This window comes from Ischnura elegans, chromosome 3, assembly GCF_921293095.1.
Source record: "Ischnura elegans chromosome 3, ioIscEleg1.1, whole genome shotgun sequence".
Taxonomy (NCBI): Eukaryota; Metazoa; Arthropoda; class Insecta; order Odonata; family Coenagrionidae; genus Ischnura; species Ischnura elegans.
The window spans coordinates 137,354,605-137,381,739 of NC_060248.1; positions in this window are offsets into that span (position 1 = coordinate 137,354,605).

Sequence of the window (27,135 nt, forward strand, 5' to 3'; positions counted from 1 at the left end):
GAATTCTGAGATCTGTAAAAAAATTAGTAAAATGAGGAAGAATAAATCAGTTGGGCCAGATGGCATATCAATAGATTTACTCAAAATGGGAGGCAGTGAAATTTCAAAATATGTGAAACATTTATTCAATGCTACGATAAATAACAAAGTTCTACCCAAGGATTGGAAAAAAGCATACGTAACACCCATCTTTAAAGGAGGAGATAAGGGATTGGTTGAAAACTACAGACCGGTTAGTTTGACGTCAACAGTGTGCAAATTAATAGAAAAGATAATTGCTGATTATCTTTGGGAACTATGGGAGAGCACCGACTGGTTGTTCAATTTTCAACATGGGTATAGAAAGGGGCACTCCTGCGAAACGCAACTACTGGGTTTTTGCCAAGAAATTGCAGACTCTATGGATGAAGGGATAGAAGTGGATGCAATAATTGTCGACCTGTCAAAAGCATTCGACAAAGTAGAGCACAATCGGCTTTTAGAAAAAATGAGAAAATTACCACCTCAAACAGACAGTATACTGTATTTTTGGGTCGAAAATTTCCTGAAGGGTCGAACGCAAAGGGTTAAAGTGGGTGAAATGTGCTCCGAAGAAGCACAAGTAACGTCGGGTGTCCCACAAGGTAGCGTCCTTGGACCGCTTTTATTCTTAATTTATATAAATGACCACCCAAATAGCATGAACTCCCATATTAGGCTTTTCGCAGATGACTGCATCATTTACAGGAGAATAGAAAGGGAAAGCGATCGAGAAGTGCTTCAAAATGACATAAATAAAATGACAGTTTGGGTGTCAAAAAATGGAATGGACATAAACGTAAAAAAGTGTAAATTTATAACTTTTATTAGGAAACTAAATGGACCTAGGAGAGAATATTTATATTCAGGGACGGTTATTCCAAAAAGTGACCGATGTAAATACTTAGGGGTGTATTTAATGAAAGATTTAGGGTGGGAGGCAAATGTCGAACAATTAACAAAAAAGGCGTTCAAAACGTTACATTGGGTGATGAGGAATCTTAAGGAAAGTGATCGAACTACAAAGGAGAAGGCGTATAAGACATTAATCCGGCCGATTTTAGAGTACGCGTCACTAGTGTGGGACCCGTATGAAAAGGGACAAACAGAATCCATCGAGAAGGTGCAAAGAAAGGCAGCAAGGTACGTTATGGGGAAACACAAAAAGACCGAAAGTGTCGGTAAAATGCTGAAAGAACTGGGATGGGACACACTAGAACGGAGAAGAAAAATAAATAGGCTTTGCGCACTCTTCCGCACACTGAAAGGGGAAAAGGCATGGGGGGAACTTCGGAGGAAGATTGAATACCCCAGCTATATTGGTAGGCATGATCACCAATTCAAGATGAAATGCCGGCCGCAAAGGACTAATGTAAAGAAATTCTCGTACCTTAACAGGACGATTACGGAATGGAATAGACTCCCTGCAGAACTGTTTAAGCCCTACCCTAACAACGTAAGGATTTTCAAAAAGAGGTGTAGAGGATTAATATTGGACAATTAATATCACTGAATTTTAATACTTTCCAGTTTTATTTTGGTAATGTATTTCTCATTTGCTATATTTTTGTTTTTCTTTTTATTTTGTATAACCTGTTACCACCTGGAATATAGCCAACTTGTAACTTGTACTATATAATAATAATATTCCCACTTTGCAACACTCGTCAAATGGAGCGTTGTGGGAGGAAGTATGTATGGCGTTGATTTCATGTGTTCATTTTTTCTGCATAACTAAGTGTTTCTTACAATCCAAGGAGGCCACAAAAAAATGAAAACACAAATAAAATGAACTCACACGTAAAGTTCCGAATTTTTGACCGTTTCGGTCTTCGTCTGGAAGGAAAGAAAAGGCAATGAAGCCTACAGTGTGGTAATTATTTTTGTTATGATTGATAACAATTGAAATAACTCATAACCCTCACTGCATGCTGTCAAGTTTTTTGATTTTTGCATCAAATAACGGAAAGGTTTAATTTAACCTATTTTAAAATGAAAAAGAATTTGGTACCATCTCTTATTAATGTTCTCTGTAGTTATCCTTTTTCGTTCTCCTCAAGATCCCCTACTTCAGCTATAATATTTCAACGTTATGGAGCCACAATTAAGTTCTGATATTTGGACCAATCCACCAAAAAATACTTTTTCAGCATCAAATCAGTCATATAAACTTATTCAAAATGAAGTTGAAAATTTTTAACTAATAAAAACAAAAGATATTGAATGTAATTTACTTATTTGAACTGTGATATTTAAGATTACATTTAAGCATATTTGTGAGTACCTAACGACAAATTTAAAACCTCGCAGACAAATTTAAAGCCATGAAAAAGGCCAGGATTAAATCAAAGATGAATACAATTTTACAAAAACATGCATATTGTGACATAAAGGAATTAATTGCTGACAGTCAAGACTTTTTCTACTGTTGGGTATATGTGGTACATTTATATTGCGCAGAACTGTTGCTGTTGCTGCGCATGCGCACGTTGGTGAGCGCATGTACCGCATGTACATATGATAGTTGGCGAGAGAGCCAGTCACTCGCAGTCACTCTGAGCGAGTAAGTTGGTATGTGAGCCTGTGTGTTACCATGGGCCCAGGGGGCCATGGTGTGAAGTGCCGTAATGTATTTCTTTGTTGGCAATAAAGCCTAATTATTAAATCTATTAAGTTTTTACTCAATTGTTAACCTAAGAAACCTGAACATCTACCATCAGGTCTTGGCTTGGAATTTTGATTGATTTTTCTTGTATATCCATTTCTTTTCTATTATTTTATTTTTATGTGGACATGCCTAGTAATATGGAAGGTGAATAAATGTTTTATAGTTATTGAATATATTATTATTATTTTGTTCTTTAATTTTCTTCAGTTTTCACTGAGTAGCTTTAGTGTTAAGAGCACGGGTTCTCACCAAGGTAACTCTTTACTGTTGAATTGGGTTGAGAAATTTTCTCGTGATATGACAGGTTGAAATTATTACAGACTTTTGCAGTTTGATGTATGTATTTGGATTATTATTATTATTATTATTTAAATATATTTTCACAGCAGTTTTGCTGGTTTTAGTCGAGGTCTTAGCCTTTATTACCTCTTTCATCAATGCATCTTTTGATTTTAAGGAGGATTTCATTGACTGTTCCTGAGATCGGCATTGTCGAAGAATATTTATTAGGCCTTTACCTCCTTCCTTTCTTGGGATATATAACCTGATTACTGAAGCCTTATCATGTAACCATCGGAATTTATTCAAAAGCCGCCTAGTCAGTCGGTCCAGCTCATTTAGATCCGCGTCAGACCATTTTAAAATTCAGAAGGAGTAAGTCAGTATAGGCACTGCCCAGGTATTTATAGCCGTTATCATGTTCCTTCCAGATAGCTTTGTATTCAGGATCTTCGTCACCCGACTTTTATTTGCATTTGCTCGGGCTTTCTTTAATTCAGTGTGGTCTATCCGATGATTTCGATAAAAGCCTGAGTATTTATATGACCCATCTACAGGAAGTATCTCTATGACATCTATACATTCCAGTGGTGTCTGAGGTTTTCCCTTATTTAAGTGTTCACTGGCACATTTATCCAGTCCAAATTCCATCATATATCCTCACTAAACATTTTCGCAGTTCTGATGAGTACCTGAAGTTTTTCTTTGGATTCGGCGTACAGTTTCAGATCATCCATGAGCATTAAGTGATTGACTCTAGTATCATTGCTACGATTTAACCAATATCCGATGTTACATTTCTTTAGTAGAGTTGACAGTGGGTTTATTGCTAAACGTAACCATAGTGCTGACAGTGAGTCACCTTGAAATATTCCTATTCGGATGTTTAGGGAACACACTTTTCAGTTTTGGAGGTGCAAATTGATTCTCCAGGTTTTCATCATCTCAGCCAGTAGTTCCCGTACTTTCGGGTCTATTTTATGTATTTTCATAGTTTTCAACAGCCAATCATGGGGTACTGAATCGAAAGCCTTTGCATAGTCAACATATCCTACAATCCTATCCTACATCCTGGTTTCGCTGAGCTTGCTTCATAATTACAGCATCTATTGTTAATTGATGCTTGCAACCAAGTGAATCTCTTATACATCCTTTCTGTTCTTCTCCTTTGATATGGTTAGTATCACAGTGTTCGTAGATACTTTCAGAGATTTCAGCAGTTAAGAGTTTACAAATAACAGACAAGCATGTAATGCGTCTGTAGCTTTTTGGATGACATGGATCTCCTTTTTTAAACATGAGATGTGTTTCTTTCAGTTTAGTATGAGGGAAGTAATTTCGGATCTCGTAGAAGTTTAGTGAAGCTATTATCTAGTGGTCTGTGGCTTCCTGTGAAGTACTTAATCCAGAAGTTGTGAAATTTATCAGGTCCTGGATAATCCCAGTTGCTTGCCTTCTTCATTTGTAACATTATATCCTTAGCAGTGAAACCTTCCAAAGACATTGGGTGTACTTCCTCCGAATGTTTCTTTATTCCATCCAACCAAATTGCTCTATCGTTAAAACTCTGTGGAGTAGACCACAGAGATTGCCAATAGTTTTGAAAAGCATGCGAATCAACAGATTTGACTGCTGAATTCGATTGGCTCTCAGGCGATTGTTCCAGTTTGCGGAAAAATTTCCTTCGTTGGGTTCTTTCTTCATCGAGGGTATAACCATCTGTGGCTGTTAGTTTTCCCCTCTGTAGATGAACGGATTTGCATTTGTCTATACTGAATTCCATTCTTACGCCTTTAGTGAAATTGATAGTTATGGTTATCAGTTTTTGTAGCTGTATGGGCGAGTTCGCGTACAGCTTCAAGTCATCCATGTATAACAGATGGTTTAGGGTGTAGTTGTTTTTCGGGCTTGTGGCTATCTGAAACCCATACCCTGTATGGTTTAGTGCTTTACTTAGAGGGTTTAGACACAAACAAAACCAAAGAGCACTCAGGGAGTCGCCTTGGAATATCCCTTTGCGGAAGAATATTGTTCTAGACTGCTGCGTTCCATTTATTGTATTCAATTTAATTGTTGTTGACCATTTTTGCATTATCAGTTCAAACAAGGCTAATATATTTGGGGAAATTTTATATATTTTAAGTACCTCCAGTAAGTAAGATTGAGGTATCGAGTCAAAAGCTTTTTTATATTCTATATAAGTTATGCTTAAGTTTCGCTGTTTCTTCAGGGCCTGTTGCGTTACTATGGAGTCTATTATTAATTGGTCTTTGCATCCTTTTGAATATTTTTTGCAGCCTTTTTGCTCTTCTGTCATTATTTTTTGCGCATCGAGGTGAGCTTGGATTTTATTGGTGCGTATTGAAGTAAGTAGTTTGTACATGGTTGGTAGGCAGGTTATTGGTCGGTAGTTTGCAGGATCTGTATTTGCATCGTTTTTGGGAAGGAGAAAAGTGCATCCACTATCCAAAAACTCAGGAGTATCTGTTGGTTTCTGTAATATATGGCAAAATATTCTTGCTATGGTGGCATGCAAAGCAGTGAATTTTTTAATCCAGAAGTTCTGAAGTTTGTCCGGGCCAGGTGATTTCCAGTTTAGTGTTTTGTTAATAGCCTCCTGAACGTCGTTTTCTGTTATTCTGACTGATGGCATATCTTTTACACCAGCGAGTCTGTTTCGTTCTACACAGAGTGTCTCGGTATTGTTGTCGTGTGTCTCTGTTTTTTTCCCAGAAATTAGACCAATATTCTGTTAATTGTGCTATGGGGTGATATTTGGTTTGCGTTTTACTTTTATTATTATTATTATCATTATTATTATAACTTACATAACTGATGATGGTAAAGTTGATTTTTCCTTAATGTTGTTCCTGAAGTCCTCTAGGGTCGGCTCTCTGGGAGATAAGCCTGGCCACCAAAGGGACCCTAATGAGCCAAAAGAATCTTCCATGGTCCTACCAGCGGTACTCCAAGTTTTGCAGTCCATGTCGGACCAAGTGGAGGAGCTTAAGGGATCAGGGAACAAAGGACGGCCCAAAGGAGGCATGTCTGGCCATCGCATGCCGCCCTCTCTCTTGAGGCTCATGGTCCTCCGAAACTCACTCATCACTGCTGCCAAGAAAAGGAAGATGTCAAGCTTCAGTGTAAGCCACCTTTATTAAATAGAGGCATTGGCAAACAACAACCAAGGCATTTGTGCATGTGGGTATTGAAGGCGCATGTGGTTGTAATGTTGATGTTTGATCGCATATTGTGGATCTTACTCCCTGAAATGGTGATCATGGATAATTTTATTGATAAAATGCTCAGAAATGGGACAATGAAATGTGTGGTAATAATAGCTTTCTGGTGTTTGCTCTCAATAAGGGTACAAATGACAAATGTTTCAATGAGTTAAGCCCTCATCATCAGGGCTGTGGCTGATTGGCCAATTAGGTCCATTGGGCAGATTTTTATACTTGGTCATCCAAGGGTTGTGGGCATAGCTCAACACTCATCCTTGGCTTGTTAGAGGAAAATTTCCACCTCACCAATTACCCTGTAAAACCTCTTCTTTGGCTTAGGTACATTGACGACATTTTCATTCTCTGGCCTCATGACATCGACGCTCTTAATACCTTTGTTTCCTCACTTAACGCTTCTGCCTCAGTCTCTTTCACCTCTTCCATCTCCAAAACCAATATCAACTTCTTAGATGTGGACATACACCTTTCGGATAACAACAAATTCAAAACATCAGTTCACATCAAAGCTACAAACAAACAGTATTACCTCCACTACAGCAGTTGCCATCCACCACACACCAAACGTTCCATCCCTTATTCCCTCTCTGTCCGGGGACACAGAATTTGTAATAATCATGAAGACCTTCAAAAGTTCCTCTCCAAACTTCTTGCCTCTCTTCTTCACCGCGGCTACCCCGAAAAACTTTTGATAAATAAAATTAGAAAAAAGCCGCGCATTTCCAATGAACCCCGCTCGAACAAATATTGCTCTCCTTCTCTGCTCACTACCTACTTTCCTGGTGCTCACGTTCTATAGAACATCTTGAAGGATTTGTACCCCATCCTTTCTAAACACAAGTCCACCTCTCAGACTGTCCCCTCCACTCCTCGGATCACATTTAAGAGATCACCGAATTTAAATACCATATTTAAAGCCACCCGCCCTCTTCAAAAGTCGCAGTCATTCACTATTTCCACACCCTCACCTTGCAATCGTCCCATGTGTAAAACCTTAAAGATATTCTCCCCACCCCATGCCTCTTTTCTCCCCAAGCTTAAATGCCTACCGATTTTCCCCTCCACTACTTGTACTTCCACCAACATCATTTACCTCCTTCATTGTAATTTCTGCCCCGCTTTCTATGTCGGCCAATGCACCACCCCCCTCAATCTCAGAATTAACAATCACCGCGCCTCCTGTTGTCCATCGTCCCCCCACTCCTCTCTACCAGTTCCTACACATTGTCTGTCACACAACTCCGGCTTCAATCAATGCTACAAAGTATCCATTATTGCCTCCCTCCCTCCCACTGACTCCGCCCTCAACCTCCACACCCTCGAATTGGCGTGCATTTGGCACTTGCAAGCCAATAGCTTTCCGGGTTTGAACGTCGCATCCTAACGTCTATTCCTAACCCCCTCTCCCCATACACATCTCCCCTTTCCCCTCTTTTCCCTTGTCCAGCACACTCCTTTCCTCCCCATTCTTACTCTCGTTGAGAAAGAATTCAGTAGTGTTCGGAAAGCTTCCAAGTTTTTTACTGCACAAATACCTAATGTAATTTTTAGTTCTCACTTATATTCTTGATAATTTACTTTTATTTTAAATTTGATTTCTCTTACTCTGAAAGCTTCAAAAGCAAATTAATTTGAGCTTTTTGTAATGCGTCCTCTTCTCACATTTATTGCACTGATTATCTAATGTATCTGCCAGTTCATGAAAGCCTTTCATCACTGGCTAATCCATATGCAAGACTCTTGGACTGACGGGTCAACGTGCTCACTTAAACTCTAGAATATATAACTCTTCTCAAGCATTTCATACCCTCTCCATTGTACTCAAAGAGAGAAACTAACTTTGGCCAGCCTCGTCTTATACCTTATCCTATGCTTTCGCACTTGTATTCTCAGCAGACTGTGCTAACTTGTGCAGTTTAGGCCATTCATATGGGCCATAGATTTCAAATAAGATGTCCTTATCTACAACTTACTCTTCTTTCTTTGTTATACCCATTCGATTCACTCAATTCACTCTACCTAACCCTGTATCCCTAGTCCATGAAGCTGGCATATGCATAATCTAGGTTTCTATCCATTAGATTCGTCATTACCTCATTCCAGGGCTGCTATTCTGAATGGAATAGCATTATGCTATTCTCCGATATTGCAACCGATGTTGCTATAATATAGCGTATTGCAACGCATATGCTATTCGGTATTCAGAACGGTTGCAATTCGTGTTTTTACTACACCGGAAGACGTAATTCACTATTCTGTACGGCGAATTGCAACCGGTGGGGTTGCGATAATATTACGCGGTCTTCGAGGCCGAGCTATTCGGTATTGCAACCCAGAAAACGTGCGCATTACGATGTAGAATTGTTTTTTCTGAGGTTAAAGTAACCTAATTAAGTATTGAAAAATGGAATAATAGCAAAAAATAAAATGATATCTGCTTTATTTTAATTAAATAATGGTAGCATAAGTGATGAATATTTAACTAGTTAAGTGAATTTGTTAGAAATTAACATTCGAGCTTAATATATGAAGCACAAGCTTGCTTCATCGACAGTACGAAAACAATAACAATTAATGCAAAGAATTACTACGATTAGCCCAAATTTTCCGTGTTTTATTCATATTTATAATTCATAATTTTATTTCATCACTTGACTTGCTACTAAAAATATCCTCAATGTAGGCTATTAGGTCAATTCTTGAAAAATTTCAAGCTTGTGTTAACACGCTAACTCGCCAAATATAATAATAGTTATAGCTTTCAATGAAAACCATATATTACCATAATAATACCATATACTTTGATCAGCCGTTCATTTCCTCAATAGAGTGTTTGCATGGGTGAGGAATAGGCATTAAACCCTTTCCATTTAGTGCATACATGTTTGAAGTTCACATATGTTTAATGAAAATTCCATGTGTTTTGTTATTAATTTATTATTTAAGTTTTAATAACCTTTGTTTTAGCATCGAAATTCAGGAGGGTAAAACGGCCTGTAATTGGCTATTCGTTACGTGACGTCATCCCCCATAGTATAGTTGCAAGCGGACGGGAGCATTGATGAATAACTTATATTTCACGTATTTTACGTGATATTTCTTCATTTTTCTGCTAGTATATTTGCAAAATGGAACCTGGTTTCGTTAAGGCTTGTTTAAATAACCTCCCAGACGTAGACCCCTTCGTGATCGGTGTATACCTAGGGTCTATCTTCGTTTTTGTAAGGTCTGTAACTTCGTTTTCTCCCGAGTTTGGAGAAAATAGACTCGTGAAGCACCCGTTTCATCCAACACTTAAGTCTCTAACTCGATTGCATATAGACGATGATGTAAAGAGTGAAGTGAGTTGTGAATGTAACATCTTCGAGGAAATTATTTCTTCCATGCTGGTTCAACCAACCGTATACATTTCGATCAAAGGTATCTGAGTATTGCAAAGGGGATATGTTTCATATTTGAACTAGTTGTGCTTTAGGGATACATCGAACGCGTATTAATTTTCATTCGTTTGTTCGCTTCTAAGTTCTGTTTGATTTTATTACCTATTGCCAATTCATTGTGAGCTTTCGCCAGTATGTACATTTCACGCATTTCGTTGTGCTGTTGTTCGTTTTTGTTTTGGTCATATTTTGTTTATGGTAGGAGTGATAGTGAAATTCGAAGTTTTTTGATGTTGCAATAAATGGTTTAGCAATTTGTTTCAGCCTATTCATTTAATTATCTTCGCAATGTTAACGTGAAATAACGTAAACTGATTCTAAGTCGTTCGTGATGTGTGGGAAGTGAGATGTGAAGAATCCTTGCGAATTTCAAGGAGTGCAAATTCTTTTAGTGTGGTGTGCAGAGTGATTGGAAAACCGATAATTATGCTTTATTAGTGTTACATAATAGTGCTTTATATTTATTGTGAGCCAAGTTCTTCATTGAAACAGTTGATTCGGCATATACCTACTGATTATAAGTATCAAAAAGACAGCTCGTGAAATGTGTGCGTGGTAGTGCTATTTGTGATATGATGAGCAATAAATATGTACTAGTAAGGGTAATTTTTGCATTGTTTTTTATGCAATAACACCTCTAGTAAACTATTTTTCCCTATGTTTCCGCACTTTTATGCTGTCAATATTTGAAAATTTAAATGTAGCGAGGCAGGTTGTTGTGTTTCCTCTACTATAACATTTTAGGAGTTGCAAACATATGTTACAAATTGCTCGCATGTAGGTATTTGCAATGCATTATTTGTACCATTCATACATTTACCGTAACGTTATTTTCTTTACGATTCTTTACTGCATTGTAAAATTTTTAAATTTCCCTTTTCCACTCCAACATCTGCTTTTCGAGTATAAATGCTTACAATACTGACGTTGCTAATTATGTTTTTCCATAGTCATCAAGCATACATAATGAAAGTGAGCATCCGAAGTGAAAAAATATGCAATGTATATCATCAATTAATACACGGCCGTTTGTATACAAGAATAACTGCATCTCAAACATACATATGCTTCAGTATTACGCATTAGTCTCTCCTTTCTGAATGGAATCATGTAATAATGGCATCGACTTAAGATCCCCCCGGGCTGCCAATAACCATTTCCGTCGTAGTTCAGGCTTATTGGGAACATCCACAAAAATCTTGTTCGGTGTAGAAACACGGGTGCTCCCACATATCGGAACAAAACAATATTCATTCCGGAATTTTGTCCTACAAGCCATTAATCTATCTTCTCTCATAGCTACGAACTTAAAGAATTATTGTACGAAATATACCACTAATTTATAGTAGGACAGAAGGTTTATTCCGTCAGATCAACCTCAGTGTTCGTAAACAACAATAAACAAGGTTTCCATCAATCGCAGGTGATCGGAGGAACTGCAGTCAGTTGAGTATGGGGGTTGACGTCACAAGCCGTCTGACATGGCGGCGGAGTGTTTTAAGCGCAACATTGATTTTGGAATGTTTATTTGTTAATAACTAATTCACCCATGGTCGTACGACTGTAGGAATTGGAATTTTGCTTAATTAAACCAAATTGATATTTTTAACAGGCCTCACCAAAAAAGTGCAAATACTCTATTGGACAGTGTATACAAATACATGCAACGAGTCGAAATTATTTTCCCCACTATTCGCTACCTTCTACAATTAAAACTTAAAATTTACTTAATTATAACAGGGGCAGTCGACTTGAATTACTTGCTTGAAAACAAAGGATTTCTCCGAACACCAACAAAGTTTCCGAACAAATATGATTCACCTTAAACGTTTAATGGAATATCCATGTACATCATAAATGCAATATATATCATGTGGAATTTAATACAATTTTTTTCCTCTATAGACAAAAAAGTTATTCACACAATTAAGTTTCAGTAAATCGGCACAGTTCAGGGTCTATCAAAAATTTATGGAAGCACATTAAAATCAGCTGATACGAAAACAATGATAACTGACACAACAGCACTTTCCACACGATTCACTATATGTAGCTAGATTCACTTTTTCACAGTTGTTCCATCCATCCTCAAATTCACCATCACCTCCCTTTGGTTTTTCCAAATCTGCAGCTGAAATATCGATACTATTCCATCATTCCGTCGTTATACATGAAAGCACAGCTGTGACGTTGCCACCTACTTCATTTCCTAAACAGAGATTGAATGCTGAAATTAGGGAGTCATATAATATAAAGCTAGTATTAGAAACGAAAGCTTATAGTCCATACAGTAAAGCTATATCGTCACGATCAAAGCAATAAAAGTTGGTAAATATTTATTTTGACATGCAACGAACAGACAGACTTCGAAGCCTAAGACAATTACGAAGAAAATCAAACATATTTAGCTTTCAATGATTATTTCGCATAACATATATCTCACGATAAAGGACCGATCGGATGTAGGTAAATGATTGAATATTTATGCCCGATAAATCATCATTATAACAGTAAAATTATGACCTAACCCACCTGTCTGAAGCCATCACAACAACATAAAACAGCTGATTTCCTAAACGAGATTTTCAAAGCATATTATATATAAATCCACGGTTTAATATAATTTTGAAATGCAAATGAAGCTATTATTTGTAATTGCAAGTCAATATTCCGTAAAATACAGAAAAATATATAAAATATCTTCTCCCTCATTGGTTGCGAAAACTTTTCAGAAAGTTTTTCGTAAGGGAAAGGGCGGAGCTTCCCAATAGCTCGCGCAAGAAATAGCATGATGCTATTCCGAACAAAATTATAACTACACGTCATTCAGAATACGGGGTCGTTGCAATAATGACCCGCAGAATAGCATATGCTATTTATTGCAACGCTTATCCAGAATAGCAGCCCAGGTTGACTCTACCTTTCATGTTGTTTGCTATTCACTTAGTTAGTGTTTCCATGTAATTTTCATTTATTGGGACTGATGAGAGTACAATTGGGCTAAATTTGCGTGGGTTCCTCTCATTCAGGGGAGGGGCCAATTACTTCTATCTTACTATCTTCACCACTACGTTGTCTGATGCCTCTACCAAGATCTGAACTCAGGACTTCTTGATCACTCATTATACTCCGGTCTCACTTTTCACCCACTCTGAGCTTATTCTTGATCTGCATAACATTCAAACAACATTTACGCCCATGGATGGGTGCAGGGGCGGTCAGGGGTGATTGCAGGCCCTCGGCTGGAGCTCATGAGGTCCCCCAGCAGAGGATCGGCCCCCCCTTGGAAAATTTTAGGGATTTTCATGCCCGGAAATGGATTTTGATGCTAATATATTAAAACAGAGATTAAATATACATAATGAAATTTTGTAAGAAAAAGACAATGAAATGGGATTGATAAAAATAGATATCTTTAAGAAGAACGCGGAGAAAATCATATAAGAGCCCCACGTACATCGAAAACGATAAAATAAGAGATATATTTAGGCGAACGCATAGGTGCTGAAATTCGTTATTTTCCTTGCAAGACAAAGGACTTTCATAAATGCTTGGCGTAATTTCGTTAGAACATTATCTGTTTATACGAACTTGGCGGAAGTCTTGGCATCCCCCCCCCCCCCAAACGCTTATTGAGGCAGCTTGCGGGGTAGTATGTAAATGTAAGAGAGCAGTTTTTTTTCAACTTGCGATGGGTCATGAACGGAAGACGAAGTGATTGGTAAAAGTTATTTCATTGCTAAATGTAGAGCACAGTTGTGGTGTCCTTTCGGCATAATCGCCACGGCGATTGAGGAATTGGTCGTGTCTGTGGACAAACTTTATTATACCTTCATAGAATGTCGCCGCCAATGACTTTTGCCTTTGTCCTGAAGTTCATCGTCCGTTTGCAAACGCTTCCCTCCCGGCCACTTCTTCATTTCAGCGTAAAGATGGAAGTCTCACGTGGTCGAAAGCGATCGAAAATGTCCCATTGAAATTGCCCAAGGAGCAGTTGGGCTGCATTAGCTCTGAGATGACGGGCGTTGTCATGGATCAGAACACTTTCAGAAGCCAGCATGTCTCTTCTTTTGTTCTGAATGATAATGGACGTAATGTTACACACTGTTTCACACCATAGCCAGAGTGCATTAAAAATTCTACCTTATCGGCGTAAAGGCAAAAAAAATATGTCAATGCTGAAGCCATTCGTCATTTGTTTTCTGGCTGTCTCTCCGCAGTGCACACTTGGCGGGAGAATCAATTGAGGCAGTGTAGTTAATGAGATTGCCACTAACCTTAAACTAACAACTTACGGTCAGAAATGACTTGAGTGTGTGGTGCGGAGGAACTATCCGCGCAGTACTCGCCTGTCGCTTGTATGGTGATTTTGATGAGCGATTCGAGGTTGAAAAAAAATCCACACTCGTAGACGACCACCATGAAACTTTTACTAACAAATCAATCTACTAAATGAGCACAGTAGTGTCTTTCTTTGTCAAAGAATTAGCAAAAAACCGCTGTTTTTGAGTCTAGAAAATCCCAAATATCCCATATTCCCGAACATACTCTATATGCCAAAGGAGGGTATTCCCTGGACACTAGAGGGTATTCCCTTTGGTCCAAACTTACATCCGCCTCAGGCTGATCACTGCAGGTTCTGCAATAAGTATAGTAGATCATTTCTTTCCATTGCTTGCGTTTGGCGCAATGCATTGAAAATAGAAACTAAGAGCACATAAAATTAAAATATATGTTCAAAACGAACTGTTGAAGTTAATAGCAATTATTTTAACAAAATGTTAATTTAAATCAACAGAATTAAGTGCTGAAGTTTATAAATAAGCAAAGGGTTGTCAAGAGTAAGAAAAAGTTGTTGACTAGTTACCAGAGCAGTTGAATAAATAAGTCAAAAGAGAAAAAAAATGGTGTATAATTAAGAAGAATTATTGAGTTACATTGGGTTATGGGCTCGCAGACACTTCGAAAAATTCGCAAAACATATCAACCCGATGGCGGATGAGAGAGACTAGCCACTGTGGAAGAGGAATGTTCGTGGAGTGCTGGATTATCATGAAAGTGCTGTCGACGTCATTGACAAAAGGTTAGAGAAACCAGGAGCGTTGGCTGAAGATGCGACGGATAAACAAATCAAGGAACACAAGATAAAGTCTGATTTGAACCGTAAGGCGAACAGCTATACAAAGTCAATGATTGCAAGCTCAGTGACAGATGAGGTCTATCACAAAATTATGGACAAGGAAACTGCGTATGAGACTTGGGTGGCATTGAAACAACTCTTCGAAGCATCAAGTAAGGATCAATTATTTCAAATTTACACTGATATTTTTGCTTTTGTTTGGACATCATTAGAGGATGTATCAGCGCACATTACAAAGTTAAAGGGCCTGTGGAACTAGATGAATAATGGTTTAAAAACAATGGGTGAGAACGTCATGCCAGAGGTGATTTTAATGAGTAAAAGTTTGCACATTTTACCGAGCACATTTGAGACATTCAAATCACGTTGGATTTTGTAGACAAAAAACGATGTCAAATCTATTGAGGAACTCACAAGTAAGTTGTGCATGTTCGAGAGTAATTGATAGAAAAAACCCTACGAAGAAAATTCCCAGGAGGCACTTGTGGTCAAGAAGGACAAACAGAAGAGGGAAAGTAATTTCGGTCCGGGTCACAAAAATTCAAGAAAAGAGGACTGCTGCAATTATTGCTTCAAGAATGGCCATTGGGTTAAGAACTGTAAGAAGTGGATAGCAGATGGAAGACCGGCGAAGAAGAAGGTTACAAAGGTTGCACACAGCAATGCAGTCGACACCAAATGTGCTCTAACTCCAGAGTGCAACGAAGTGATTGCAACAGAGATGCATTCTACAGATTGGTGGAATGACAACGGAGCAACAAAACACGTAACAAATTCTTCGACGTATTTTAGTGAATTTAAGGAGTTCATGAGGCCAAATTCAGTAAAAGCAGCGGGCAAAGAGAAGCTTCAGGCAGTTGGGAAAGGGACTATAAAGATTTTGTCCGAAGTGGAGGGCAAAGTTTTGCAATTGGAGCTACGAGATGTTTGGCACGTTCCTGAAATTTCGAAAAACTTATTTTCTCCTCTTTCAGCTCATGACATCAATAAGAACAGCAAGTTTTGCTCGACGGCAACGAGGTGTTGATTTCAAAGGAGCAACCAAACAGTTGTTTGTGGATCAAGAAAAGTCGTAGGAACTCTCTTCAAAGCAGAGATAACCGCGATTCTTCCAGAGAGTGAAGAAGGCGTAAATGCTCCTTACCGACAAGCAGTAGGCGCATTAATGTGCCTCATGACTGGAACCAGGCCAGATTGGGCGTACACCGTTGGATTTATCTCAAGGTCGTTAGAAAATTCATCATCAGAAGATGTCGCAAGAGTGAAGAGGGCCTTTCGATACTTGGCAAGGACGCTTGATTGGGGCATTGCTTACAGTTCTAAAGCAAACAAAGGCATTTTAGAATGCTACAGCGATGCAGACTTTGGAGGCTATGTCAAAGCAGGCAGATCGACTTTTTGGAGTAGTTGCATCTTACGCTGGAGGAGCTATTTCGTGGCTAAGTCAAAGACAGCCGATGGTTGCTACTTCAACGACAGAAGCTGAGATTGTAGCAGCAGCTGAAGCAGCAAAGGAAATTATTTGGCTGACGAGACTTTTCAGACAAATTCAACAATTGAAATCACTCCCGATTTTGCAAGTAGATAACTCAGCAGCAGTTAAACTGGCTGAGAATCCAGAATTCCATAAAAGAACGAAGCATATAGCAATCAAGCATTTTTTCGTTCGAGAAAAGGTTGCAGAGGGCAAGCTGGGCTATCAGCAAGTCCAAACTGAGAAGCAAGTAGCGGGCATCATGACGAAGCCGTTGTCAAGGGTTCGATTGAAGATATTGGGCTCTAAAATGGGTCTTTTCTGAATAAATGAATCCAAGAGTTGTACTATTGATTAATTGACAAGGGAAAGAGTTCGAGTAATAGTTTAAACGAAATGTTAATTTAAATCAACAACATTAAGTGTTGAAGTTTATAAATAAGCAAAGGGTTGTCAAGGGTAAGAAAAAGTTGGCTAGTTACCAGTGTAGTTTAATAAATAAGTTAAAAGAGACAACAACATCGTGTTTAATTGAGAAGAATAATTGAGTTACATTACGAACTAAAAACTAAACGTGATTATGGAGAGAGGAAAGAACCGCATGGAAAGTTGACTCGAAGCGCGTCCCTAGACGGTATTTTTTTAACTATAAAAATGAAAATACGAATATTCCAACGTACCCGAATCTGTAACTTAACTCCCATTGTGTAATAAATCGATACAGGAACCACTGTTCTTGTTCAGCCGAGCACTTACGCTTTTTTTTAGGTATTTTAACATAGAAGAGTTTTTTCGTCATCTCATTTATTTTCTGTGCTCCGCTGTTTTAAACACGTTTCATATTAATACTTAAAAGAAGATGAAACTCTGTTACTAACCAAACCAGTATTCACTGAACTACTTAGGATTTCGCGATCTGTGTAAGGAAAAATAAAGTATGTTTGTGCCGTGCGCGCCCCCTGCAATAACGCTTCCTTCCACACTTCCCGTCCGAGTCCCACGGTAGACATGCCTTAGTAAAAAACTCAGACAAGTGAGATGTGTAACTATACCCAATCAGGGGCGGATCCAGGATTTCTTTTTGGGAGGGGCACAAGCAAGGCCGTATCCAGGATTTTGTTAAGGGGGGGGGCACAAGGATACCTCGTAATACAAAACGAACGCAATGATAATGGGACCGTATTAAAAATCTAGCATATTTTTGAGGGTCTGGGGGGGGGGCACGTGCCCCCGTGCCCCCCCCCCTGGATCCACCTATGTACCCAATCATTGTCATTGAAATGTTTTTCGATGAATAAATTGGGGTACCGACCACCCAGAAACATCTGAGGGGAAATCGGGTTTCACTATGGAACTGGAGACTTTGGGAAGAGTGGACGAGGGGAAAAAATGGCATGTCACATGATCCGTAGTATTCCCCATAATATACAGATGCATGTACGTCCGCACTTGCGGTTGCCACCGTGGTCTCATCTCACGAGGGAGATTCACACGAACTCGTAGTCGTATTTGGCCTAAGCGTGGTACAGAGACGCGATCAGCGCCCCCGCACATGCTGGCCGCTTAATGATATCCGCTAGCGTTTTGGGGGACCCAGAGCCCTATGAACGGCAGTTCTCTGCACTACTCCCTCATTGGGTTGTGAGGGTTACGAACTATGTAGTTTATTATTGACAATTTAGAGGACGCTCGCGGCCATAGGAGATCAGAGTCCTCTAGATTGCCATATAATAACTACGAAGTTGAGTCGTCGCAATCCGCCATTGTCAGTCAAATCTTTAATGGCGGGCTGTGTTGTAGCATAGGCGTAACGTAAAGTAGGTGCAGTTTTTTTCCGTTTTTGTAATTGATTAATAAGAGAAATGGGCGGTTCTTCTGCACCAAACTGTTCCATTAGTTGCAGGGATGGGTTCCGTGTTTATGTTTTTCCTTGTAATCCTGAGGTAAGGGCTAAATGGCTTAAAATGTGCGGGATGGATGAGTGGCAACCATAGCCGTCTTCCACAATTTGGGAGTTGAGTTAGAAGTTGATTTAATTCAATGTATTGGGTAAGTATTCATATGAAGATCAAGTTCTTACTTAGTTTTGGCTTAAGTTGATGAAAGGCTGTGATTTATTTCAAAGTTTAATACCTTTGGTACTCAGTTTTACGTTGTACATAATTTAAACAGTGCATAATAATTCCTGCTATTGTTGAGAGTTTTTCATGTTTATAAGGTTATTTTTGGCAACGGTTTTTAAACGTTGATAGTGTCGTAAAACTGATACAAGTAACCCGTGATACATTCAAGTGATTAATTTAAACAATAAACATCAGAATACGCAACCTATTCACATGACGGAACGTGGTTAATTGTTATTATTTCGTCGCGTGAAAGTTTTACTTGTAAGTGTCCTTGACAGTTATACTTGTACCTATATAAGTGCTTTCACGTTGAAATACCACGAGGAGCTTTAAGGTGCGATGCAAATAATGATACCAGATTTTATTGAATACTTACTGAAATCATGTAATATTTATGTCCCTTTCGGAACTACGTTATTGGTAACGAATGTTTGCAGGTAAATGTATTCGAATTCATGTTGGATTTTACACATGGAAATTACGTGCGATTTATAAACACCTAAACCTTCCTTAATTAATATAATAGTCAACATACAGTTTATAATTATAGTATTCTACCGATTAAGGTAGGTTTCCATGGAGTACTAATGAAGTGACTTGGGAGGCACCCTATCCTTCCAGCGCTGCCTTCTTCAATGCACTGTATGGCCTACTCCCTTTCAATCTATCTAAAAATCCTATTCTTTTCCTTCCCCTCCCTCGTTTCCCTAACATTCTACCCTATAACACAATTTTCAAAACCCCCTCCCCGCAAAGTATTCGTTCCATCCATATATTCTGTCTACTCCGTACCTCATCTAAAAGCTGCCTCTCCTCGCCAACCATATCCAGTACTTCGTTGTTCCTTTTCCTCTCCGTCCATTACACCCTCTCCATACCCACATCTCTAATGCCTCCAATTTTCTCTCGTCTTCTTTCCTCAGTGTCCACGTTTCCGAACCGTAGAGAGCTACACTCCAGTTCAAACTCTTCACTAACCTTTTCTTTAAACTCTTACATAATGATCCTCTCTGAAGCTCCTCCCTGTTCATGAACGCCTCCTTTGCTAATGCAACTCTCTTCCTAATTTCCTTCCTACTGTATCAGTTTTCCTCTAAAGTACTGCCTAATTAGTTGAACGGCTCAACCTGCTCAAGTTTTTCACCACCCACATTTATCTTATTCCTCGCTGGTGTTGCTTTACAATACCGCATAACCTTTGCTCTCTTGCGATTAATCCTCATTCCATACTCCTTGCAACGCTCGTATAACGCATCCACTAGAGCCTGAAGCCCCCTCGCTGACTGGCTAATCAACGCCTGAACATCCGCGAATATCACTGATTTGAACATCATTCCTCCCACTTTTATTCCAGCTTCTAACTCATCCCACGCTTCCCTTGCCATCTCTTCAGCGTACACATTAAAGAGCAGCGGCGATAGAGGACAGCCTTGCCTCACTCCTGGGCCCGTGCTTGCCCACCCAGATTCTTCGTCCACTACCCTCACTTGCGCAGTCTGGGCCATGTACAGATTACGAATCAGTCGTCAATCCTTCAATTTACACCTATTCTCTTGAGAATATCCATTAAATTTACCCAGTTCACCGTATCAAACGCTTTTTTAAAATCCACGAAACAGGCATTTACGTCCTGCTCATATTCTAGGTTACTATCGACGAGGGACCTAATTATTGCTATTGCATCACGAGTTGACTTTCCTTTTCTGTAACCAAACCGATCTTCACCCAAATACTCGTTTGCCCTCGCCTCCGTACGTCTGTTCAATATCCTTAGTGCCACTTTCGTCGCGTGCGATATTAGGCTAAGAGTCCTGTAATCTCCGCATTCCACAGCTTTCTTCTCTTTCGGTAGCGGAATTAAAACCGTCCTCACGAAATCCTCCGGCCAACGTCCCTCCTCATATATCCTGCGCACTAGTTCGAAAAACCTTTTCTTACCTTCCTTCCCTAGATTCTTCAGAAGCTCACACGGGATATTGTCCACGCCTACTGCTTTCCTAGATTTCATATCACGAAGTACTTTCTCTATTTCAGAATCTAATATCCCCGGCCCAAGATTATCCTCCCCCACTTCACCTTCATCCTCTAAAGTCAATCTCTCCTGTCTGTTCCCTCCCTCATACAGATCCTCTACTTATTCCTTCCATCTACTCTGTACCTCTTCTCGCTCGGTTAGCATCTTGCCATCCTTAGCCTTAATTTTAGGCATGGTTTGCCGTCTTTTGCCGCCCGATAGCGACTTCACTTTGCCATATAACGTGCCTACCTCTCCTTCCTTCTAAAACTTTTCCATTTCCTCAAACTGTTTTTTCCACCAAGCTACCCCTGCCCTCATAGTTTCACGTCGTAATCGATTATTTAGTTCCCTATACATTCTTTTGCCCTGCTTTGTGTCCACGTTCTTCCACTCCCTTCATTCCTACATCTCTTTTACTATTCCCTCCGTAATCCAAGGCTTCTTCATCCTTCTTATATATATATATATATATATATATATATATATATATTGTGGCGGAACATGAAAACGCCACCTTTTTTACTGGGTGGGGAGGGCATCAATGGTCCCGAGTACGGAATGATCGAACGATTATTGAGTACTTTGAAACATAAAAAAAATATATTTTCCACTTTGAACATAGCATACACACACACTTATTGAAATTAAATACCCTGATGAGAATGGGGTGAACGACAAGTGCACAAGATGATATGGTTCGATTGCCCCCCCTCCAAAAGAAATACAAAAAAAAGCAACAATTTGTGATTGGTAGGATTCGTGGGCCGAGTTTACAATTTGCCCAAATTAAGTTTTTAGGCTGCTCTCGTGGTAACACTGAATTAGATTTCTGACAAGGAGTCAACAGTTTGATGATTACATACGGCGCACCGGGATGGAGAGAAAATACCCAAATAATTTGGATACACAGTTTGGGGATTAAATCGGGTCTGGGTGAACGAGCACGGGGACGGGTCGCTGACTGCGACGTTCTTACGGTTTCTCGGAGCCTTGAGCAGTAGGAGCCGTCGATGATGCGACACGTTGGACCTCAAATGTCCGTGGGATCGGGGGTACTTTTCTCCCGACCTCTGGGCGTTGGTCCTGCTTGTCGCTCGTCTGCAATGTTGCTCTCCGCTGCTGGCTACCTCCGTAGACAATCTCGTCCCGCTAACAGCACTCTTTCTGCACACCCAGATAGATGACGACCAATCTGGCACGTCATCAATCCCTTTCTGCGTCGATCAGGATAGCGTTTCTCGCCCGTCGACCAAACTAGTATTTCTCGCCTGGAGGCTCTCTCCGTCCGCCGCTTTATAGTGATATTGGAGGGGGATGATACACAGGGGATGGGTTTTTTGGGACAGGAGGGGTTGCACTTGGGCCTCACTGTTGGGTGGGGCAACCATCGGTCCGAGCCGACCAAACACTGAACATTTGTGAGTCACATTTACCTCATGCCTGGGGCATGACACACTATTACACACACACTCAGACATACCCACGCTCATCCACACATATGTGATCATCCCCTACTCGGGTCATTACATAACGAGAGAAAATACGTGACATAAGGTCAGTATGTCACAATATATATTGTAGCGGGCGGGATCGCGTAGAAAGCGTGATCGTGAAGATTGCTTGATTGACCCCCCACGTGGGCGGAGGCAAACATATGACAAACAAATTCGCGTTCCACTAATTTAGAGCAAGAAATATCTCGAGTCGCGGACGACGTAGGAACGAGTAGGTCAGGGCACGAAACGACGGAACAATTGGGGATTTGGGGCTGGATTCGGAGGAAAACACACGTACTCGTGGGTTGCATTAAACAAATAAACATTTATTCTCAAGAGCATGAGAAAATAACATGAAGCACACAAAATATGAGATACATCACTCGGGAAAAAGGGACGTTAGTGGGGATGGAATGGGGCGACTTAAAACTAATTGACATGGAAATAGCACTTACAAGGAATCAAAAAGCAACTTGACAAAAATTAAAATAATCAGAGTTGAACTGCGTTCAACAAACTGCAGGGTTTAAGAGTCCACTGCGACACAATATGACTTTATGGTTCACTGACTGTTCCAGCGCAATCTTGAGGAGGAAAATAGGGGATGAATGGGGTAAAAAACGTGGTTGTTTCAGTTTTACACGGGGAAAGTGGTGGGGGGCACGGCTTTACTGCACCTTAATCTGGGAAACTCGTTGTGCGAGAGAAGTGACGATGTCGGCCGACGTCTCGTCAATTCGCGATGTTTTCCCGTTGGGTGTGGAGCCGTGTCTATCCCCGGGATGATTTCCCACGGTGGTTGGCAGAGGTTGATGGGGTTGCAGGCCACGGGATGCGTCTACATCGGGCTGTTGGCTAGGAAGTTTCCACGCGCTGTAGCTCCTGACGCAATAGTGACTCAATCGCTCAGCTGTTGAGCGAGCAGCAGTTGAACTGCATTCCCCGGTCGTCTGTCGTGTTCTACCTCCTCGTTGACCCACTTTCTTCCACGTCAACTTCGTAAGAGGGGAAGGGAGGGGAGGGCGGTGGCCAGAAGTACGCTTTATTCTCTTAAGGTGGAGCACTTATCACTGTGCGCGGGATTTAAATATGGCACACGCACGCGCACACAAGCATAAAATAAGATAAACCTTCATAAAACAAAAAAAATAAAACAAAACAAAAGGGAAGGGAAGAAAAAAGGAAGAGTGCTTCTCAATATAAGGGTGAATAGAGACATATCAGGTGCTGCCGTTACAATATATATATATATATATATATATATATATACTAGGTGACCCGGCGAACTTCGTACCACCTAACATTCAATGAACTTATAATTTAGTTGCACCATTTACAAATAAAGAGCGGCTGTATCGTTTTAATCATATTTGATTTATTATAAATTAAATGAGAAAATATTGATGAAATAAAAAATTATGCGCATTCAGTTGTTGGCTATTTGGGTTATTAACCGTAAAAAAATGTTTTTAGGTCTAAGTCCGTAGTATAAACTTGGCTCGTTCACGAGGCAGGTTAACGCAACGCTAGACCGACGCTTGACTGATGCTCAAAATAGTGTAAGAAAAGCCCCTATGAAGCAGCATTCGTATCAAATGACTTAAGGCGCGCCAGTTATAGTATCACTGTTTGGATAAAATGCCCTGCGTAAACGTGCTGCATGCGGTGTGGCTTACTTATTCGGGTTAAATGTCTTGCGTCAAGCGCCTTCTGATAAGCATCAGTTTTTGTTTTGTCATCAGGCGCAAGATGAAGCGAACGAAGCTAAATAAAAGTATTTGGGGGTTAAAACCCCCCCAAAAGCTTAGAGAATCTTTTTATAAAACATTTGGTTATTAGTATTAGGGGTACGGATGAGTCACAAAATATTTAACTGTTTACACAGCCGCAAAACCTACCATTTTGAACCATTTATCCTAAAAAATGTCTGGGTCTCTCTCTCTTACCTTGCTCTCTCTGTCACCTCTCGCTTACCTTGGCGAGTTTTCTATACCCTACAGACCCGCCAGTACTAGCTGCGCCTATCCTTAATTCCTAGCTGCACCCTTGAAGCGAAGGAAGAAATACAGCGGATGGTTTACCGACTCGTAAACATACCAAATATTATTTACCATGAGAAAATCATGGGTTTTCACTGACACATGAGAACAAACTTCACAAAAACTGAAAGACTGACCATGCAATTTGTTAATCGTTATCACGAATGCAGCACGAATTGGAAATTGAATACGTTTAAGCTCAAAAGGGCATGTAAGTTGGGATCATGGAATCTTCGGATTGAGAACTTCCTCATCTTTGAATTTTCCTTTGAGTAAAGTGGCGTGAATCACTTTCATTATCAGTTTTTTTAATAACCAAACACGTTCCGTTGGATAGTTTTGGTTGGTTTAGGTTTCGAAAGATCATGAACACAGAGCCTACCTTTGGCTGTAAATCGTGCCGTGGTAAGCCAGGTGCGTCCAAGGACTTTAAATATTCAGATAGATAGTTGGTGACTTCGTCTTCGTTTATTACAAAGTTAAAAGATTTGAATTCATGCAGAGTACGCGGACATTACTGATAATCAACAATTGCTTGGAGATTTGTTTACACTTACGGTAGTTATGTGTTTGTTGACAACTCAATTCGAGCTGAGCTAACCTCTAATTCAATTATTTTAATACTATTTTAATATTACTATTTTAATAAGTCTGATTTCCTACTTCATTTTCTTCAACTTTAACGTCATCTAAAGCATATCATATAAAATAGCATAGCAAAGCATATCAAAGAAAATCATACAGCAAATGGTAGTATAATTTTTTTGTATACGTGACGTTTTTTGGATTGTGTGGTGTGCATGTGGGAGTCCAATTGCATACTGCATGCTGGTGATTGATCACCATCTGCCAAACACCCTCAGACAGAGCTTGGTCAAAATAAACGCCCAGGTCTTTCACACTTGCGACTTTTGGAATGGCTTCATTGTCAACAACATATCTAAAATTATGACAGAGTTTCCTCCAAATGAAGGAAATAACATTGCACTTATTTGCATTCAGTGTCATAAAATTATATTTGCACCATTCATAATTCCTAGAAATGCAATTGCTCAGTATTAAATTGTCCTCGTTGTTGCAGATGTTATAATAGATCTTGATATCATCTGCATACATCATATGGGGTGTTAATGGGGAATAGAAATTTGGATGTAAATTTTGCTTTCGCAATATTATCGTTACCTGTAAGATTAAATATTTATATCGTAAGAAATTAATTATCCGTTAGCATTTAAGTACAAAAAAAGCACTAGGTGTATGTTTAAAATCAACTGACCAACAAATTCTAGCAGGATATTCTTCTGCTCCTCATTTAGTTTTGCCATTCTTCACGTTGTGCTTGTATGGCTACTACTTCTTAAAATGAACAAACTCACCAAACTGCATTTCTACTCCAAGGGATTACAGCTATATTGTATGGGAGGGTGGAAGGAGAATTCAAAACAAAGTTTCGCGGTAATGAATGAATCACGGATTTTGGAGGCTGTGATTGGCTGAAGTCTTCCGCACGCCTTCTTGGCCCGACGTTGCCAACTCTTGCCGTACGTATAGCAGCTCCCCTCGCATGGGCCTATCCGTAGGGTACTGGAGCATACCGATTTCCCCTCCGCTCGCTGACCCTACGGATGGGACCGTACGAAACGAAGACCGTAAGGGAGGAGCTCGTGCACTTTCGAGCATAGGGCCCGGGCGGTAGCCTGCGCGGAGACCTTAGAGAGGACGGTGCAGTCTTCGGGTCGGGCGATTACTCATGACCTGAGGCCCGAGTGGGTGGTTGTACCCCAAGGGCGGGGGGCGGTGGTACGGCCATGTCGGGGAGTGGGGGAAGCGGAGGCTAACCCCATCCCCGTTCACAACAGCTTCGCGGTGAGCTAATTGGCGAGGTCGTGAAGGAACCCCCAGTCGCGAGGGATGCAGCTTCGAGAGGCAGCCAGGGAGGGAGGGCGGGGATCGTATTGTTAGGGAGTTCAAACGTCCGTCGGATTTTCCCCCAGTTGGAGAAGAGGGCAAGGAGAGACGGAGCGGACCAACGGGTCTCTTCCTAGTGCATACCAGGAGGCCTTGTACCCCATTCTACGGCGGTGGTAAAAGCAGCGGTGAAGGACACGGGCTGTTCTAGACTGCGGGTGGTGGCCCATGTCGGCACTAATGATGCCTCCTAACGCAGAGCTGATGAGATCTTAAATTCCTTCAGGGACCTGAGCTCGACACTGTACTTCACAAAAAACTTTTATACAAATTACAGTCCTGCGGATTGAACGAGACAGTTGTAAACTGGATACGCGACTTTCTCAGAGATCGTAAACAAATAGTAGTTCTTGACAGAATTAGCTCTGATGTTATAAATGTTACATCAGGTGTTCCACAAGGAAGCTTAATCGGCCCCTTGTTGTTCATTATATTCATTAATGATCTCTGCCCCCGCATTAGCAGTAAAATAACCTTATTTGCTGACGATGATGTCATCCATCGCGAAATTAGTGATCACTCTGACTAGGGAAATCTATCATCGGACTTAAACAATGTTCATTTGTGGAGCCAAGAGTGGGGACTCGAACTTCATCTGAGCAAATGCATGGCGTTACATTTCTTGTGGAATTCGTCCAATTCTAACCATGTTTATGCAGTGGATGGTTAACATAAAGGCAACAGACGAAGTGAAATACCTGGGAGTTACGATAACATCGAACCTCACGTGGGGAACACATAAAGAATATTTGCGGCATAGCCCTGAAGAAATTAGGATTCGTCAAGCGTATTGTGGGAAGATTTTTGGATGAGAAAGTGAAAGAAAGGTGCTATTTCGCTCTCGTCCGACCGCACCTTGAATATGCAGCGAGCGTATGGGATCCGGTGCAGAAAGACTTAATCAGTGAACTGAATAAAATACAAAGGAAGGCTGCGCGTTTCGTCAAAAACTGCTACGGGCGTACAGAAAGCGTTACCCAGATGTTAAGCGAATTAGGCTGGGAGCCATTGGAGACTCGGAGGCTGCGCGCTAGGCTTAGATTTCTTGAACAATTGAGAATGGATATCTTTAAGAGCGACACTGAGAACATAATATTAGAGCCACACTATATTTCCAGGTCCGATAGAAGCGATTAATTAAGAGAGATGTTTTGCCGAACGGATAGATATGGGAATTCGTTTTTCCCCCGAACCATAAAGGACTTAAATAAACGCTAGTACCAACCTC